The sequence below is a fragment of the Chiloscyllium punctatum genome, unplaced genomic scaffold (assembly GCF_047496795.1).
Source record: "Chiloscyllium punctatum isolate Juve2018m unplaced genomic scaffold, sChiPun1.3 scaffold_338, whole genome shotgun sequence".
In the NCBI taxonomy this organism is placed as follows: domain Eukaryota; kingdom Metazoa; phylum Chordata; class Chondrichthyes; order Orectolobiformes; family Hemiscylliidae; genus Chiloscyllium; species Chiloscyllium punctatum.
The window spans coordinates 132329-152901 of NW_027310072.1; the positions used below are offsets into that span (position 1 = coordinate 132329).

At 49.2% G+C, this 20573-nt stretch overlaps 1 pseudogene; it reads left to right on the forward strand.

The window, feature by feature from the left end:
• Nucleotides 1-20573, forward strand: part of LOC140472452 (tubulin alpha-1C chain-like) — a 59715-nt pseudogene that overhangs the window by 26155 nt on the left and 12987 nt on the right.

Sequence of the window (20573 nt, forward strand, 5' to 3'; positions counted from 1 at the left end):
AAATCGCCCACAATTCCATGTCTCCATATTTTGTTCAATAGCCTACCATGGGGAACCTTATCAAATGCCTTACTGAGATCCATATACACCACATCAATCGCTTTACCCTTATCCCCCTGTTTGGTCACCTACTCAAAGAACTCAGTAAGATTTGTGAGGCAAGACCTACCCTTCACAAAACTGTGTTGACTATCCCTAATCAACATATTCCTTTCTAGGTGATTATAAGTCCTATCTCATAACTTTTTCCAACACTTTATCCACAACCGAAGTAAGGCTCACTGGTCTATAATTACCAGGGATGTTTCTACTCCCCTTCTTGAACAAGGGGACAATATTTGCTATCCTCCAGTCTTCTGGCACTATTCCTACAGACAATGAGGACATAAAGATCAAAGCTCGGCAATCTCCTCCCTGGCTTCCCAGAGAATCCTCGGATAAATCCCATCCAGCCCTGGGGACTTGTCTATTTTCACACTTTCCAGAATTGTTAACACCTCCTCCTTGTAAACCTCAATCCCATCTGATCTAGTCACCAGTATCTCAACATTCTCCTCGACAACATTGTCTTTTTCCAGTGTGAATACTGACAAAAAGTAGTCATTTAGCTTTTCCCCATCTCCTCGGACTTCACACGCAACTTCCCACTACCGTTTTTGATTGACCCTAATCTTACTCTAGTCAGTCTTTTATTCCTAATAAACTTACAGAAAGCTTTAGGGTTTTCCTTGATCATACCTGCCACTGATTCCTCATGTCCCCTCCTAGTTCTTCTTAGCTCGCGCTTTAGGTCTTTCCTGGCTAACTTGTACCTCTTAACTGAGCCTTCATATCTCATCCTAACCTAAGCTGTCTTCCTTTTGATAAGAGATTCGACTTCCTTTGTAAAGTACGGCTCTTGCGCTCGACAACTTCCTGACGGGTACATACTTATCAAGGACACGCAGTAGCTGTTCTGAGAATAAACTCCACATTTCAATTGTTCCTATCCCCTGCAGTTTCCTTTCCCATCCAATGCACCCTACATCTTGCCTAATTGCTTCGTAATTGCCTTCCCCCAGCTATAACTCCTGCCCTGCGGAATATACCTATCCCTTTCCATCACTAAAGTAAACGTAACCTAATTATCATCAAAATGCTCATCTAACACTTCATTGCCCAATGTAGCCTCGCCCCTTGTCTACATACTGTGTCAGGAAACCCTCTTGCACATACTGGACAAAAACTGACCAGTCTAAAGTACTCAAACTATAGTAGTCCCAGTCAATAGTTGGAAAGTTAAAGTCTCCCATAACAACTACCCTGTCTCTCTCACTCCTATCCAGAATTATCTTTGCAATCCTTTCCTCTACATCTCTGGAACTATTCGGAGACCTATAGAAAACTCCCAACAGGGTGACCTCTCCTTTCCTGTTTCTAACCTCAGCCCATACTACCTCAGTAGACATGTCCTTTCTGCCACCATAATACTGTCCTTGACTAACAATGCCACACTCCCAATTAACTTGATCCTTGTTATCACACAGTTGGTGTGTGTCCAAAGATAACACTTGTGAGCAATATTTGCACACCTAGCTAGCACACCTAGGCGGCACGTGGCTTAGTGGTTAGCACTACTGCCTCACAACACCAGGGTCCCAGGTTCGATCCCAGCCTCGGGCGACTGACTGTGTGGAGTTTGCACATTCTCCCCGTGTCTGTGTGGGTTTCCTCCGGGTGCTCCAGTTTCCTCCCACACTCCAAAGATGTGTGGGTCAGGTGAATTGGCCATGCTAAATTGCCCATAGTATTAGGTGCATTAGTCAGAGGGAACTGGGAGTGGGTGGATTACTCTTGTTGGGCTGAAGGGCCTGTTTCCACACTGTAGGAAATCTAATCTAATCCAATCATAACCCTATGAATTCAATGTGTGGTGACTCAGTAGTTAGCACTGCTGCCTCACAGCACCAGGGACCCAGGTTTGATTCTAGCCTCAGGCTGTGTGGAGTTTGCATATTAGAATTAGAATCCACACAGTGTGGACACAGGCCCCATGGCTTCAACAAGACCCCACTGAATCTCTGAAGAGTAACCCGTCCAGAACCACTAATCAGAATCGAACCCGGGTCTGTGGTGCTGTGAGGCAGCAGTGCTAACCACTTAGTCGTCATGCCGCCCTGTGTCTGCATGGGTCTCCGCCCACAGTCCAAAGGCGTGCAGGTTAGGGTGGATTGGCCGTGCTAAATTGTCCCCGTAGTGCCCAGGGATGTGCAGGTTAGGGGAGTTTGGCTGTGCTAAATTTTCCCGTAGTGCCCAGGGATGTGCAGGTTTGGGTAGATTGGCTGTGCTAAATTGTCCCCATAGTGCCCAGGGATGTGCAGGTTAGGGTGGATTGGCCGTGCTAAATTGTCCCGTAGTGCCCAGGGATGTGCAGGTTTGGGTAGATTGGCTGTGCTAAATTGTCCCCGTAGTGCCCAGGGATGTGCAGGTTAGGGTGGATTGGCCGTGCTAAATTGTCCCCATAGTGCCCAGGGATGTGCAGGTTTGGGTAGATTGGCTGTGCTAAATTGTCCCCGTATTGCCCAGGGATGTGCAGGTTAGGGTGGATTGGCCATGCTAAATTGTCCCCGTAGTGCCCAGGGATGTGCAGGTTTGGGTAGATTGGCTGTGCTAAATTGTCCCCGTATTGCCCAGGGATGTGCAGGTTAGGGTGGATTGGCCGTGCTAAATTGTCCCCGTAGTGCCCAGGGATGTGCAGGTTTGGGTAGATTGGCTGTGCTAAATTGTCCCCGTATTGCCCAGGGATGTGTAGGTTAGGGTGGATTGGCCATGCTAAATTGTCCCCATAGTGCTCTGGGATGTGTAGGTTAGGGTGGATTGGCCATGCTAATTTGTCCCCGTAGTGCCCAGGGATGTGCAGGTTAGGGTGGATTGGCCGTGCTAAATTGTCCCCGTAGTGCCCAGGATTATGCAAGTTTGGATGGATTGGCCATGCTACATTGTCCCGTAGAGCCCAGGCATGTGCAGGTTAGGGTGGATTGTCCCCGTAGTGCCCAGGGATGTGCAGGTTAGGGTGGATTGGCCATGCAAAATTGCCCTGTAGTGCCCAGGGAGGTGCAGGTTAGTGTGGATTGGCCGTGCTAAATTGTCCCCTTAGTGTCCAGAGATGTGCAGCTTAGGGTGGATTGGTCATGCTAAACTGTCCCCGTAGTTCCCAGGGATGTTCAGGTTAGGGTGGATTGGCTGTGCTAAATTATCCCGTAGTGCCCAGGGATGTGTAGGTTAGGGTGGATTGGCCGTGCTAAATTGTCCCCGTAGAGCCCAGGGATGTGCAGGATAGGGTGGATTGGCCGTGCTAAATTGTCCCCGTAGAGCCCAGGGATGTGCAGGTTAGGGTGGATTAGTCATTGGAAATGCAGGATTACAGGGATAGAGTAGTTGGGCTGATCATTGCAGGTTCGGTGTGGATTTGATGGGCTGAATGACCTGCTTCCACACTGTAAGGATTCTATGAGTTTGGGCGTTGGGAAGGATTATTGGCGTTAATAGAGAGAGAGAGAGGTTTTCTGCTGGTGGTCGTGTCTCATGAGGGGTCAGGACCGCCCTTTCTTCACTCTTAAGTGGCCTCCTAGCTGCCTCAGAAGATTCGATTTGATCAGTTAAGATTTAAGATTGAGGTGTGTTTTTCTTTTTTATGTTACTCAAAGGCTTTCAGAGTCAGGATACAGACCAGTCACCACCTCATCAATATACAGTCGGAGCCAATACCCTTCTCCTGTCCTGGTTGCTGTGTGATACTGAGGAATGACCTTACAGAGGTTTATAAAATCATGAGGGGGACGTGGATAGGGTAAATGGACAAGGTCTTTTCCCCCTGGGGTGGAGGAGTCCAGAACTAGAGGGCATAGGTTTAGGGTGAGAGGGGCAAGATATAAAAGAGACCTAAGGGGCATCCTTTTCCCCCAGAGGGTGGTGCGTGTGTGGAACGAGCTGCCAGAGGAAGTGGTGGAGGCTGGTACAATGACGACATTTTAAAAAGTTAGTAAGTTTGCAGATGACACCAAAATTGGAGGTGTAGTGGACAGCGAAGAGGGTTACCTCAGATTACAACAGGATCTGGACCAGATGGACCAATGGGCTGAGAAGTGGCAGATGGAGTTTAATTCAGATAAATGTGAGGTGCTGCATTTTGGGAAAGCAAATCTTAGCAGGACTTATACACTTAATGGTAAGGTCCTAGGGAGTGTTGCTGAACAAAGAGACCTTGGAGTGCAGGTTCATAGCTCCTTGAAAGTGCAGTCACAGGTAGATAGCAACATTTAAGAGGCTTTTGGATGGGTATGCTGTACATCTCTATGACTCTAAAAGACATCTGGATGGGGGACATGGATATGAAGGGTTTAGAGGGATATGGGCCAGGTGCTGGCAGGTGGGACTAGATTAGGTTGGGATATCTGGTTGGCAAGGATGAGTTGGACCGAAGGGTCTGTTTCCGTGCGGTACATCTCTCTGGTTGGAATTTTGTGCCCTTAGTTTGACCCTCGCTGTGCCTGGATTTAGGGTCTGGTTCCATGGGGCCCCTGTGTTTGAAAGCTGTGTGGTCCATTCTACCTTCTCCTGGGCACGAGTCCTGACAAAACAACGTAGCAAACGGGACTTGGCTTGCTTTGGGAAACTTTGGTCGGCCTGGATGAATTGGAGCCCAGGGTCTGTTTCTGTGCTGTATGATGTACTCTACTCAGCGAACTGTTCGCAGAATCAGTTCCACGTACAGGTGGTCAGACTGTCGCTAGAACAACTGAACAGCATCGCTGAGACACTGTGCAGGTTCCAAAACTGTTGCTGGGCACAATGGAGCTGAATAAATTGTCCAGTGTGTTTGTATTTGAATTGAGTGGCTTGGTTCATTAGCGCCTAGTCACGTCCCAACAATGGCTCTCTTTGTATTTCTTCAAAGGGGCAACGTTACAGAAGGGAAGCAAGCAACAGGGCACCAGTAAGGATGAGCAAGAGGTGAGTAAACATTGAGTTGACCAGCAACAGAAGGAACTTCTGGTCCACTAACCATCAGACACTGCTTTTTTGCAAGAACATCTGTGGGTAACGGTGGAAGGCTGCTTTTCGGAATCGAGGGCTGTGACCCGTGGTGTCCCACAGGGATCGGTGCTGGGCCATCTGCTGCTCGTGACCCACATAGATGATTTGGAGGAAAGCGTGGCTGGTCTAGTTAGTAAGTTTGCGGGCGATACGAAGATTTGAGGGAGTTGCGGATCGTGAGGAGGGTTGTCAGAGGATACAGCAGGACGTAGATCAGTCCGAGGCATGGGGAGAAAAATGGCAGGCGGAGTTTCATCTGAACAAGTATGAGATGATGTATTTTGGAAGGTCAAGTACAGGTGGAAATTATACAGTGAATACCCTTCGGGGTATTGATATGCAGAGGGATCTGGGTGTGTGGGTTTACAGATCACTGAATGTGCCAGCTCAGGTAGGTAAGGCACACAGTATGCTGGCCTTCATTGGAGAGGCATTGAGTACAAGGATAGACAGGTTATGCTGCAGCTTTATACAACTTTAGATAGGCCACGCTTGTAATATTGTGTACAATTCTGGTCACCACACGACCAGAAGGATGTGAATATTTTGGAGAGGGGTGCAGTGAAAGTTTCCCAGGATGTTGCCTGGTATGCGGGATTTTAGTGATGAAGAAAGATTGGATAGGACTGGGGTCACTTTCACTGAAAGGTTGAGGGGTGAGGTTTATAAGATTGTGAACAGCATGGATAGAGTGGAAGATATGAGGCTTTTCTTTTCCCAGGGTGGAGCGGTCAGTTACGAGGGGACACAGGTTCAAGGTGTGGAGGGGGGGGGGGGGGTTGAAGTTTAAAATAGATGTTCGAGGGAAGTTTTTCACACAAGGGGCGGTGAGTGAGTTGCTAGAGGAGTTGGTGGAAGCAGACACAATAGCAGCATTCGAGAAGCTCCTGGACAATTACATGAATAGGAAGGGAATAGAGGGATACGGATCCTGTAAGGGAAGATGGTTTTAGTGTGGATGGGCAGGATGTGCGGGCACAGTAGGGGCCGAAGGGTCTGTTCCAACGCGGTACGGTTCTTTACATCTTAGTGATCCCAGGTGCTATGACAGAATCTGTTTGTAGTAGGACACTCCCAGGGGGCACTCCCAGTTTTCTCACGGTCAGTCATAACATGCTCAAGTCCCACAAACGGCATGCTTCTCGCTGGTACCTGGTGTAGGTTTTCTGTAGCAATCTGCCCCTGAACAGCACAGAGTTTTGACTGTCAGAAAGTGACTGGACCCCTCACCTCCACACAGGCTGTCAAATGGAGCCGTTCATCATGTAGATTGGTTCTGTTTCCACACAGTAGGGATTCTATGATTGGCCGTGCTAAATTATCCCGTAAAATCCAGAGATGTGTAAGTTAGGGTGGATTGGCCGTGCTAATTTATCCCGTAATATCCAGAGATGTGCAGGTTAGGGTGGATTGGCCGTGCTAAATTATCCCATAATATCCAGAGATGTGCAAGTTAGGGTGGATTGGCCGTGCTAAATTATCCCATAGTGCCCAGGGATGTGCAGGTTAGGGTGGATTGGCTGTGCTCAATTGTCCCATAGTGCCCAGGGATGTGCAGGTTAGGGTGGATTGGCCATGCTAAATTGTCCCCGTAGTGCCCAGAGATGTGCAGGTTAGGGTGGATTGGCTGTGCTAAATTGTCCCGTAGTGCCTAGGCATGTGCAGGTTAGGGTGGATTGGCCATGCTAAATTGTCCCATAGTGCTCAGGGATGTGCAGGTTAGGGTGGATTGGCCGTGCTAAATTGTTGCATAGTGCCCACGGATGTGCAGGTTCGGGTGGATTGGCCATGCTAAATTGTCCCCGCAGTGCACAGAGATGTGCAGGTTAGGGTGGATTGGCCATGCTAAACTGTCCCCGTAGTGCCCAGGGATGTGCAGGTTAGGGTGGATTGGCCGTGCTAAATTGTCCCCGTAGTGCCCAGGGATGTGCAGGTTAGGGTGGGTTGGTCGTGCTAAATTGTCCCCGTAGTGCCCAGGGATGTGCAGGTTAGGGTGGGTTGGTCGTGCTAAATTGTCCCCATAGTGCACAGAGATGTGCAGGTTAGGGTGGGTTGGTCGTGCTAAATTGTCCCCGTAGTGCCCAGGGATGTACAGGTTAGGGTGGATTGGCCGTGCTAAATTGTCCCCGTAGTGCCCAGGGATGTGCAGGTTAGGGTGGGATTGGTCGTGCTAAATTGTCCCCGTAGTGCCCAGGGATGTGCAGGTTAGGGTGGATTGGCCCGAGCTAAATTGTCCCCATAGTGCCCAGGGATGTGCAGGTTAGGGTGGATTGGCCGTGCTAAATTGTCCCCGTAGTGCCCAGGGATGTGCAGGTTAGGGTGGGTTGGTCGTGCTAAATTGTCCCCATAGTGCACAGAGATGTGCAGGTTAGGGTGGGTTGGTCGTGCTAAATTGTCCCCGTAGTGCCCAGGGATGTACAGGTTAGGGTGGATTGGCCGTGCTAAATTGTCCCCGTAGTGCCCAGGGATGTGCAGGTTAGGGTGGGATTGGTCGTGCTAAATTGTCCCCGTAGTGCCCAGGGATGTGCAGGTTAGGGTGGATTGGCCGTGCTAAATTGTCCCCGTAGTGCCCAGGGATGTGCAGGTTAGGGTGGGATTGGTCGTGCTAAATTGTCCCCGTAGTGCCCAGGGATGTGCAGGTTAGGGTGGATTGGCCCGAGCTAAATTGTCCCCGTAGTGCCCAGGGATATGCAGGTTAGGGTGGATTGGCCGTGCTAAATTGTCCCCGTAGTGCCCAGGGATGTGCAGGTTAGGGTGGATTGGCCGTGCTAAATTGTCCCCGTAGTGCCCAGGGATGTACAGGTTAGGGTGGATTGGTCGTGCTAAATTGTCCCCGTAGTGCCCAGGGATGTGCAGGTTAGGGTTGGTTCAGGAGTGTGGGTGTCCTTTGGAGGGTTGGTGTGGACTGGATGGGCTGAATGGCCTGCTCCCACACTCTGGAGACTCTATGGTACCAGCGGCGGACACCACAGCCTGTAAATCCAGTGGGTTGGCCATTGCAATTACTTGTGACCCCACAGTGGTCTTCCATTGGGGTATTATCAGAGAAGCTGGAGCCTGTTTCCAGGAGCCATTGCCCTTCGCCCCCATCCCGCATTAGGCGGGAAAACCCTCTGGCTGGGTCTCGATGAGTGCTGCTGCGCATGTGCAACTCGGTCGCTGCGTGGGACGCACTGCGTCTGCGCAGAGTGGCTCTGCGGCCAGTTGGGTGCGGCGGAGACTTGGGGCGCGTGCGCACCTGGCCACCGTCGGGCCGTGACGACCGACTGCCGCCGTACGACGCTTGCGCGGAAGCCGTCGGGGCGGAGCCTGCGCCGATGCGGTCCTGTCGACGGCAGCGTTGGAGGGAGACCCGAGAGAGGGCGCCTGCGCGGTGCGCGCGGGAGAGGCGGGAAGGATAGTTTTGGCGCCAGATTCAAAACTCAACGGCCACTCGCGGAGTGCGCCCCCTTGTTCCAAGACCTTGGGAGCTCACAGAGAAGGCACAGGAAGATCCCAAATTGAAACCATCCTTTTACTCTTTGTGATTGGGTGGGCATGGCAGCTCCTACCCTGGGGTCAGCACAGAAGGCACAGGAAGATCCCAAACCCATTTCTGAAACCACCCATTGCCCATCATTAATCGGGCTGAGGAGAATCAACATAAAAATATATTTCCCTGAACCAACCCTCGCCCCTCCACCACCCTCCCGCCCCCCCCCCCCTTCCTTCAACCCGGTGCCACAAAGTAGTTGTATTTTGAAACAAACCTTCCCTGTCCTGTCCATTCCAACTCCCATGTTGTTGGGTGCCCAGCATTCTCTACGCATTGGGTTTCCCCAGAGTATCCAGCCCTCTCACACCTCTCCTGCGGTTGTTTACAGGCCACTCCAGTCTCCTGCCGTCTGTTTGTCTGGTTCCACGGCAGCGTTTCCCTCAGCACACGGACGCCATCACCCGCCCACTATGGAGTCCATTCCTCCTGGTGAAGACAGTCCTTCCAGGGAGGATCCAAAGTTTTTGAGGTTTCCAATCTGATTTCGCCACTGGGACGATGGCTGATTGGAAAAGGGATGCAGGACTTGTTGACTCAACCCGTCAATTCTCCCCCTTCCCCTTCTCCAAACAGGAACATGGCCAATTCTCCTTGTGTCTCCCAACGGATCCCAGAAACCACTCTGTTCTGGACAAAGCCAACGACTGATCTTCGGCACGACACCCCTGCAGTGGGGAATTCACCACCCTCAAGAAAGAGTCAAGAAATCCCTTCCCATCTCAGTCCTAAATGGCTGCCCCCCCCTCCCCTTTTATTCAGAGGCAAATCCCCCCTTCCCAGGGGTGTATACATTCATAGCTGTGCCGATAGGGGCTACGTCTTCGATCCTTTGGTGGTCCTTTGAGACACCCTGAGGTCACAAAAGATGCTTGAAGACGCCCAAAACTACTTTGAGGCTCATGACACATTGTGAACTATGTTCTCCGAATCTGCACTGGAGTCTGGGAATTGCATACCCTCGTGAGGTCACGCTGCTCGGCGTGGATCTATTGTTGCATAAGCCCCGTGTTGTCAAGGTTTCCCGTCTGCATCTTGTGTGCATCATCCGCTTCCATAGTTACCCTGAACATTTACCAGGGTTCTACCTGCCAACTGCCCATTCAGTCAGCCGTTACCACGGGTAGGTATCGTCTTTCCCTCCCTCCCTGACCCCCGTCTCTGCGCCCCCCCTCACAAACCCTTCATCCCAGTCACCGTCAGCGGCTTGATCCCTTTTCATGTTTTTGTTGATCTTCAAGGCCGGGAGAGGGTCTCAACGTCAGAGGAAGCCTGCAGGAGGTGCTCCTGAACCTTCCCACCATTTTGGGAAACGTGCCCAAGCGAGGAACGCGGGGTTCAGTCTCCTGACGCCAGGTGCCCACCACCTGGTGGGGAAAGGCATGGGGAGGGGTTGTGGGAAAAGAACCGCAGGTGGGGTGAGTATGGGAGGTGGTGCCCAAAATCTCAACTGTTTTGGAGAACAATAATCCCACGATGGAGAGGTCAGGGTCTTCATTCGGTCAACCCCACGGCAGCTGGGGAAGTGGCAAACTAAGACAAAGTAGCCCAGATGATGGCAGTTGGTGAATTCGGGATCTCCACCAACTCTGATACCGTTGAAATGGTGCACTCCCGGTTGACGACACCGCTGGTGCACAGTGACTTCTGTATCATGGCTCACAGGAAGCTCTCTGAAGGGTTGACTATGTTGCGGAAAGCGGAAATGGAATTCAACCATACCACCACTCCCAAACTTGGGACTTTCGATAAATGTGAGGTTTTGCTTTTTTGGGAAAGAAAGTCAGTGCCGGACTTATACACTTAATGGTAGGGCCCTGGGGAGGGTTGCCGAACAAAGAGAGCTTGGAGTGCAGGTTCATAGTTCCTTGGAGGCCAAGTCACAGGTAGATACGATAGTGAAGAAGGCGTTGAGTACACTTGCCTTTATTAGTCAGTGCATCAAGTATGGGAGTTGGGATGTTATGTTGCGGCTGTACAGGCCATTTTTGGAATATTGTGGTCAGTTCTGGTCTCCCTGCTACAGGAAAGATGTGGTTAAAATTGCAGAAAGGATGTTGCCAGGGTTGGAGGGTTTGAGCTATAGGGAGAATCTAAAGAGGCTGGGGCTACTTTCCCTGGAGAGTCAGAGGCTGAGGGGTGACCCTATAGAGGTTTATAAAATCATGAGGGGGCATGGATAGAGTGAGTAGCCAAATCCTTTGCCCCAGTGCAAGGGACTCCAAAATTAGAAGGCATCGTTCAAGGTGAGAGGGGAAAGATATAAAAGCAATCTAAGAGGGAACTTTTTCACGTAGAGGGTGTCTGGAATGAGCTGCCAGAGGAAGTGGTGGAGGCTGGTACAATTGCAACATTTGAGAGGCATTTGGATGGGTATATGAATAGGAAGGGTTTGGAGGGATATGGGCCGGGTGCTGGCAGGTGGGACTAGATTGGGTTGGGATATCTGGTAGGCATGGACGGGCTGGACCGAAGGGCCTGTTTCCGTGCTGTACATCTCTATGACTCTAAATGAGACTGGATTAATTTAGGATATCTTTTTGGCATGGACGGGTTGGACCGAAGGGTTTGTTTCCGTGCTGTACAACTCTAAACTTGTGCAGTTTGTAGAGATTTGATTTGATTCATCATTGTCACATCTACCAAGACAACATGAAAGATATTGTTTTGAATGCTACTCAGACAAATCATACCTTACATAAGTACATCAGAGTAACAGAACGGAATGCAGATTATAGTATCACAGCTACAGGGAAGGTGCAGAAGAAGATAGAGTGGAATGATAATTTATTGTCACTTGTATTTTTTACAAAAAAAAATGTGAAAAGTCTTTTAAGGTCCCATCACACGGTGCCTATATCAAAAACAGAAGTCATAGATAAGGAAAAAAGTATTAAGACAAAGTCCATCTTAGTTCAATTCACAGTTCCTGGACTTAGAAAAAAGATGGTACCCATATTCTTCACAGTTACAGAGAGTGATGACACACCACTGAAGAAGACGACCACAAGAGGACTCTGGAATCCCAGGCTACAAGATACAAGCCGATTTGGCAGCATCTGGGAACAGAAATCTGTCCAGTGGCCCTTCCTCAGAACCAATGGGAGCTGGGAAAATTAGAATCCTGACAGTGTGGAAACAGGCCATTCGGCCCAAAAAGTCCACAGCGTTCCTCCGAAGAGTATCCCACCCAGCCACGGGCCCTGGCATCCTGACCCGGACTATGCCACTGCCTTTATTAAAGTATCACTTGACATGGACACAATGACCGTATTAAAGATCAGCTCGAATATATGAGAGGTGTGCTCAAAAATCTGAGGAGAGCAGGAAGGAAGCTGTTCTTGAACCTGTTGGTGCATGTTTTCTTCTGCCCGATGAAAGAGGGCGTAACTGGGGTGGGAGGGGTCTTTGGTTATGTTTGCTGCTTCCTCATGGCAGCGGGAGTCAGTGGAAGGAAGCCCGGTTTGTGTGATGGGCCGCGTTCACAACTCTGTAACTTCCTGAGGTCTTGGCAGCAGAGCAGTTGCCACACTGCTTTCTGTGGCGCATCTATTAAAATTGGTAAGAGCCATTGTGGGTGTGCTGAATTTCCTTCGCCTCTTGAGGAAGTAGAGGTGTTGGGGTGCTTTCTTGGCTGTAGCTTTGCCATGGATTGTCAGTGGCAATTACTCCTAGGAACTTGAAGCTCTTGATCATCTCAACCTCAGCACCATTGATACAAATGGTTGTGTCCTCCATGCTGCGTCCTGGAGTCGATTACAAGCTCCTTCACTTTGCTGACATCGAGGGAGAGATTATTGTCTTCACACTATGTCATAAGCTCTCTATCTGTTTCCTGTGCTCTGTCATTATTGTTTACTTTTAAACGGTAACTCCTTCTGACAAGTGAGTCTTCCATTAACTGACCACACTCTTGGATGGACCTCAGGATGGTTCACTGGCCAGAATGGGGACCAGGGCACGGAAGGGGCCCCTTGAAGGGTCTGCCATGCAATCCAAACCCGAGGCAGTCCAGACCGAGTGGCCTGTTTCTGCGCTCGTACAATTTCAAGGCCAGGGTGAGAGGTGTAAATTGCAGGGAAAGATTGGACTGGATATCTCAGTTTAAGGTGCAAAACCTCTTGCAGCAAATGCAAAGAGGGATAGGGTTAACCCTGCAAGTGTCAAAGATTATAGTCCTTATTTCAATAGACAATAGACAATAGATGCAGGAGTAGGCCATTCTGCCCTTCGAGCCTGCACCGCCATTCAATATGATCATGGCTGATCATTCCTAATTAGTATCCTGTTCCAGCCTTATCTCCATACCCCTTGACTCCACTATCTTTAAGAGCTCTATCCAATTCTTTCTTAAAAGAATCCAGAGACTGGGCCTCCACTGCCCTCTGGGGCAGAGCATTCCACACAGCCACCACTCTCTGTGTGAAGTAGTTTCTCCTCATCTCTGTCCTAAATGGTCTACCCCGTATTTTTAAGTTGTGTCCTCTGGTTCGGCACTCCCCCATCAACGGAAATATGTTCCCTCCTGCCAGAGTGTCCAATCCTTTCATAAGCCTATACGTTTCAATCAGATCCCCTCTCAGTCTTCTAAACTCAAGGGTATACAAGCCCAGTCGCTTCAGTCTTTCCGTGTAAGGCAATCCTGCCATTCCAGGAATTGACCTCGTGAACCTACGCTGCACTCCCTCAATAGCCAGAATCATTGGCCTAGCCTTGGCCAAAGTTGTTCCTTAAAGCTGTGCTCCCAAGACAAATTAACAGGGTACTCGCACTTCTCCAGTACTGCAGAGCTTTCAAAGTATTTGATAATGGAACATTGATTGCAATAATACAGAAGTAAAACCTAAACTAGTAACAGAGTGGTGGGTCCTTCTGTTTCTGGTCTGGTGTGATACAGGCAGCTCTTGAAATTTTGGCATGATCGGAGGTGAGTTTGGTGTTGACAGCAGAGTGGTGATTAGTATCATCTCAGTGTTGTGTTGCTACACTGTATTAGGGGGTGTGAAGGAGGCCTTCACAATTCCTGTCAGTCCCAGTGAAACAACAGTGCACTGTCAAAGACGGGGCTCCCTCAGGTGAACATAGGTGAAAGCAAAGTCAAAGTTCTCAGCTCAAGCTAACCACCAACAACAGTCTCCCAGCTGGCTTCTCAGCACTGATTTTATTTAATACATCAGGTAATTTTTCTGCGAAGTCTGGTCGTAAGTGCACAGCAAGATCCTTTTGGTGAGATTGACGAACTTCTTGTGGTCTAACTGAATGGGATGTGTTGGGAGTAGGAGTGTCAAAAATGGGGCTGGATGTGAGTCGGGGTGTCAACATGGGGGTTGATTGGAGTAGGGGTGTCAATAATGGGGTTTGATTGGAGTAGGGGTGTCATTAATGGGGTTTGGGTGTGGAAGTGTCAATAATGGGGTTTGATTGGAGTAGGGGTGTCAACATGGGGGTTGATTGGAATTGAGTGTCAATATGGGTTTGATTGGAGTAGGGATGTCAACATGGGGTTTGATTGGAGTAGGGATGTCAATAATGGGGTTTGGGTGCGGAAGTGTCAATAATGGGGTTTGATTGGAGTAGGGGTGTCAATAATGGGGTTTGATTGGAATTGAGTGTCAATATGGGTTTGATTGGAGTAGGGATGTCAACAATGGGTTTTGATTGGAGTAGGGGTGTCAACAATGGGGTTTGATTGGAGTTGGCATGTCAATAATGGGGTTTGATTGGAGTTGGGATGTCAATAATGGGGTTTGATTGGAGTAGGAGTGTCAATAATGGGGTTTGATTGGAGTAGGAGTGTCAACAATGGGGTTTGATTGGAGTAGGGATGTCAATAATGGGGTTTGATTGGAGTAGGGATGTCAATAATGGGGTTTGATTGGAGTTGGGATGTCAACAATGGGGTTTGATTGGAGTAGGAGTGTCAACAATGGGGTTTGATTGGAGTAGGGCTGTCAACAATGGGTTTTGATTGGAGTAGGGGTGTCAATAATGGGGTTTGATTGGAGTAGGGGTGTCAACAATGGGGTTTGATTGGAGTAGGGCTGTCAACAATGGGTTTTGATTGGAGTAGGGGTGTCAATAATGGGGTTTGATTGGAGTAGGGGTGTCAACAATGGGGTTTGATTGGAGTAGGGCTGTCAACAATGGGTTTTGATTGGAGTAGGGGTGTCAATAATGGGGTTTGATTGGAGTTGGGATGTCAACAATGGGGTTTGATTGGAGTAGGGGTGTCAATAATGGGGTTTGATTGGTGTAGGGGTGTCAATAATGGTTGGGTACGGAAGTGTCAATAATGGGGTTTGATGGGTGTAGGAGTTTCAACATTGCAATTTGATGAGTGTGGAAGTGACAATGGAATTTGAAGGGTGTAAACGTATCACTGATGCAAAATATTGTGTGCTGGGATGTCACTGATGGGTTTGGAGGTGTCTCTGATGGGTGTAGGTGTTTTCCTAATGGGAGTAGGGGTATCACTAATGGGGTTTGATGAGGGTAGGACTGTCACTGACTGGATTTGATGGGTGGAGGAGTGTCACTGATGGGATTTGATGTGTGTGTAGGAATGTCACTGATGCGATTTGATAAGTGTAGGGCTGGCACTGATGGGATTTGATGTGTATTGGGGTGTCATTAATGGTATTTGATGTGTATAGGTGTATTATTGATGGGATTTGATGGGTGTAGGGGTGCCATTGATGGGATTTGATGGGTCTAGGGGTGTCATTGATGGGATTTGATGGGTCTAGGGGTGTCATTGATGGGATTTGATGGGTCTAGGGGTGTCATTAATGGTATTTGATGTGTATAGGTGTATTATTGATGGGTGGAGGGGTGTCATTGATGGGATTTGATGGGTCTAGGGGTGTCGTTGATGGGATTTGATGGGTGTAGGGTTGTCAGTGATTGGATTTGATGAGGGTAGGGGTGTCAGTGATGGGGTTTGATGGGTGTAGGAGTGTCATTGATGGGATTTGATGGGTGTAGGGTTGTCAGGGATGGAATTTGATGAGTATATGGGTGTCAGTGATGAGGTTTGATGAGTGTAGGGGTATCAGTGATGGGATTTGATGTGTGTATGGGGTGTCATTGATTGGATTTGATGAGGGTAGGGTTGTCAGGGATGGAATTTGATTAGGGTAGAGTTGACAGGGCTGGAATTTGATGAGTGTAGGGGTGTCATTGATGGGATTTGATGTTAGAGGGGTGTCATTGATGGGATTTGATGTGTGTAGGGGTGTCATTGATGGGATTTGATGAGTGTAGGGGTGTCATTGATGGGTGTAGGGTTGTCAGGGATGGAATTTGATGAGGGTAGAGTTGTTAGGAATGGAATTTGATGCGTGTCGGGGTGTCAGTGATGGGATTTGATGTGTATAGGGGTGTCATTGATGGGATTTGTTGGGTGTAAGGGTGTCACTGATGGGATTTGATGTGTATAGGGGTGTCATTAATGGGATTTGTTGGGTGTAAGGGTGTTAACTGATGGGATTTGTTGGGTGTAAGGGTGTTACTGATTGGATTTGTTGGGTGTAGAGGTGTCACTGATTGGATTTGTTGGGTGTAGAGGTGTCACTGATGGGATTTGATGTGTATAGGGGTGTCACTGATGGGATTTGATGTGTATAGGGGTGTCATTGATGGGATTTGTTGGGTGTAAGGGTGTTACTGATGGGAATTGATATGTATAAGGGTGTCATTGATGAGATTTGATGGTGTAGGATTGTCAGGGTTGGAATTTGATGAGGGGTGTCACTGATGGGGTTTGATGAGTGTAGGGGTGTCAGTGATGGGATTTGATGGGTGTAAGGGTGTTACTGATGGGATTTGATGTGTATAGGGGTGTCACTGATGGGATTTGATGGGTGTAAGGGTGTCAGTGATGGGATTAGATGTATATAGGGGTGTCATTGATGAGATTTGATGTGTATTAGAGTGTCATTGATGGGAGTTGATGTGTGTAGGGGTGTCACTGATGGGATTTGTTGGGTGTAAGTATGTCACTGATGGGATTTGATGGGTGTAGGGGTGTCACTGCTGGAATTTGTTGGGTGTAAGGGTGTCATTGATGGGATTTGATGTATATATGGGTGTCATTGATGGGATTTGTTGGGTGTAAGGGTGTCATTGATGGGTTTTGATGGGTGTAGGGGTGTCACTGATGGGATTTGATGAAGATAAGGTTGGCACTGATGGAAAATGATGGGTATAGGGGCGTCACTGGTAGAAAGCGATGAATATAGGCATCTCACTGATATTTGGGGTCCCATCTCAGGTTGCCAAGAGATACCGGCGAATGAGTTATCACTGATGTTGCTCCTTGTTAACCCTGCAGCCATTATAACAGGCGGGAAGCGGGAGGAGAACCACACATCGACGACCAGGAAGCCAGGCCAGCAGAGGCAGCGTGGTGTGCCGTGGCCGGGAGCAGTGAGGGCGGGTGGCGTCTCGGACAAGCCACAGGAGGAGCACAACGAGATGGTGGGTGTCCACAGCGCATGTGTGCCCAGCCCCCGTGCAGTTCCCCCACTGGATCTCCCCCTGCTTGGGTTGAGAGGAGGGGAGAGGCAGTGAGGCGGTAGGGCATCCAGAGGGGGGTGGGGTGCTGATTAACGGGAGGACGTGGCAGGAGTGAGCAACTAGGGCTAGAACGAGAGCTGTACGTGATGATTAGCCCGCTGGATGACCAATCCAGCAACGTGTCACTCATAACCAGGAGTCAGCGTCACAGACACTGCTAGCACCGAAGCAGGCCATTCGGCCCATTGTGGTTGTGCCAGCGGCTCACCTTTACCAACTCCACTGCTTCCCACTCCTACACACACACACATACACATACACAGACACACACACACAGACACATACACACACACACACATACACACATACACACACACACTCACCCTGTGGTCCAAATGATTTAGCCTTTGGGCGATGATCCAAATCTGTCGTGAAATCTGCCTCCACCAAGCTGTCCCGGTTGTAGAAGCGTCGACAATACGTGCAAGAGTCGGCCCTGTGCCACCGTTCATTACGACCGTGGTTGATCATGCAATCTCAGTAGCCCCCTCCCGCTTTCCCTCCCTATCCCTTCAGCCCCTCGTCCAGCTCCCTCTTGAATATATCTAATGAACTGGCCCCAACAGCTTCCTGTGGGAGAGAATTCCACAGGTTCATAACCCTCTGAGTGAAGAAATTCTTCCTTATCTCAGTCCTGAATGGCTTACCACTTACCCCCCCACCCCACCCAGTTCTGGACTTCCCCAACATCGGGAAATCCTCTCTGCATCTAGTCTGTCCAGTTGCGTCAAGATTTTATATGTTTCTATGAGACTCCCCCACCACGTGCTTCTAAATTCCAGCGAGTACCTGCCCAGTTGATCCAGTCTTTGTTCGTATGTCAGTCCTGCCATCCCGGGGAATCAGTCTGGTGAACCTTTGGATGCCCTCAATAACGAGAAGGTCCTTCCTCAGATGAGGAAACCAAAACTGCGCACAGTACGTGAGGTGTGGCCTCACCAAGGCACTGTATAACTGCAGCAAAACATCCTTCCTCTGATACCCTCTTGGGATCCTACTCTTCCATCTTTTCTGCACTCTGTCTAAAGCCTTCGTGTCCATTGTAAAGAGCAAGGCCCCCAGGGTGAAAGCAATAGTAAAGGCGAGGGTGCCCTATAAGCAGGTTCACAATGACCTTATTCCTTTTGCAATCAATGTCTCTGTTTATAATGATCAGAAATCCATTTGCCGTATCGGCAACATGGGTTCAAATTCCACAACAGCAATTGGACAACAAATGACATCAAAATTGGAGGTGTAGTGGACAGCGAAGAGGGTTACCTCAGATTACAACAGGATCTGGGCCAATGGGCTGAGAAGTGGCAGATGGAGTTTAATTCAGATAAATGCAAGGGGCTGCATTTCGGGAAAACAAATCTTAGCAGGACTTATACACTTAATGGGAAGGACCTAGGGAGTGTTGCTGAACAAAGAGACCTTGGAGTGCAGGTTCATAGCTCCTTGAAAGTGGAGTCACAGGTCGATAGGATAGTGAAGGAGGTGTTTGGTATGCTTTCCTTTATTGGTCAGAGTATTGAGTACAGGAGTTGGGAGGTCAGGTTGCGGCTGTACAGGACATTGGTTAGGCCGCTGTTGGAATATTGCATGTAATTCTGGTCTCCTTCCTATCGGGAAAGATGTTGTGAAACTTGAAAGGGTTCAGAAAAGATTTACAAGGATGTTCAAAGTTTGTGAGAAGATTTGTAGCTCGGGTGCTCGTTGTTGTGGTTCTGTTCGCCGAGCTGGGAATTTGTGTTGCAAACGTTTCATCCCCTGTCTAGGTGACATCCTCAGTGCTTGAGAGCCTCCCGTGAAGCGCTTCTGTGATGTTTCCTCCGGCATTTATAGTGGCCTGTCTCTGCCACTTCCGGTTGTCAGTTCCAGCTGTCCGCTGTAGTGGCCTGTATATTGGGTCCAGGTCGATGTGCTTATTGATTGAATCTGTGGATGAGTGCCATGCCTCTAGGAATTCCCTGGCTGTTCTCTGTTTGGCTTGTCCTATAATAGTAGTGTTGTCCCAGTCGAATTCATGTTGCTTGTCATCTGCGTGTGTGACTACTAAGGATAGCTGGTCGTGTCGTTTCGTGGCTAGTTGGTGTTCATGGATGCGGATCGTTAGCTGTCTTCCTGTTTGTCCTATGTAGTGTTTTGTGTAGTCCTTGTATGGGATTTTGTACACTACGTTGGTTTTGCTCATGTTGGGTATCGAGTCCTTCGTCCTGGTGAGTTGTTGTCTGAGAGTGGTTGTTGGTTTGTGTGCTGTTATGAGTCTTAGTGGTCGCAGTAGTCTGGCTGTCAGTTCAGGTCAAGCACATCGACCTGGACCCAATATACAGGCCACTACAGCAGACAGCTGGAACTGACAACTGGAAGCGGCAGAGACAGGCCACTATAAATGCTGGAGGAAACATCACAGAAGCGCTTTACAGGAGGCTCCCAAGCACTGAGGATGTCACCTAGACAGGGGGCGAAACGTTTGCAAGACAAATTCCCAGCTCGGTGAACAGAACCACAACAACAAGGATGTTGCCAGGGTTGGAGGGTTTGAGCTACAGGGAGAGGCTGAACAGGCTGGGGCTGTTTTCCCTGGAGCGTCGGAGACTGAGGGGTGACCTTATAGAGGTTTAGAGAATTATGAGGGGCATGGATAGGGTAAATAGACAAAGTCTTTTCCCTGGGGTGGGGGAGTCCAGAACTAGAGGGCATAGGTTTAGGGTGAGAGGGGAAAGATATAAAAGAGACCTAAGGGGCTACTGTTTCCCCCAGAGAGTGGTACGTGTATGGAATGAGCTGCCAGAGGATGTGGTGGAGGCCGGTACAATGGCAACATTTAAGAGGCATTTGGATGGGTATATGAATAGGAAGGGTTTGGAGGGATATGGGCCGGGTGCTGGCAGGTGGGACTAGATTGGGTTGGGATATCTGGGTCAGCATGGACGGGTTGGACCGAAGGGTCTGTTTCCGTGCTGTACGTCTTTATAAATCTATGACTCTAAATCAGGAATTAAAAGGCTACAATCAGTTATGGTAACTGTGGGATGATCATGGAATGTCCACAGTGCAGGAAGAGGCCATTTGGCCCATCAGCTCCCTCAGAAGAGCATCCCATCCCGACCCACTTCATCCTAAACTAATTAAGCAGGGGGAATGGGAACATCAATTGTAGCTCCAGTGTCCAGGAGGTTGAGAGTGGTGAGGTCACAAATAAGGTTTTAAGGTCACGAGTGCACCAGTAGGCAGGACGCTGGTTCGAAGTGTGTCTACTTCAACGCCAGGTGCATCCGGAATAAGGTGGGTGAGCTGGCAGCGTGGGTTGGTACCTGGCACCTCAATGTTGTGGCCATTTCAGAGACACAGGTAGAGCAGGGACAGGAATGGATGTTGCAGGTTCCGGGATTTCAATGTTTCA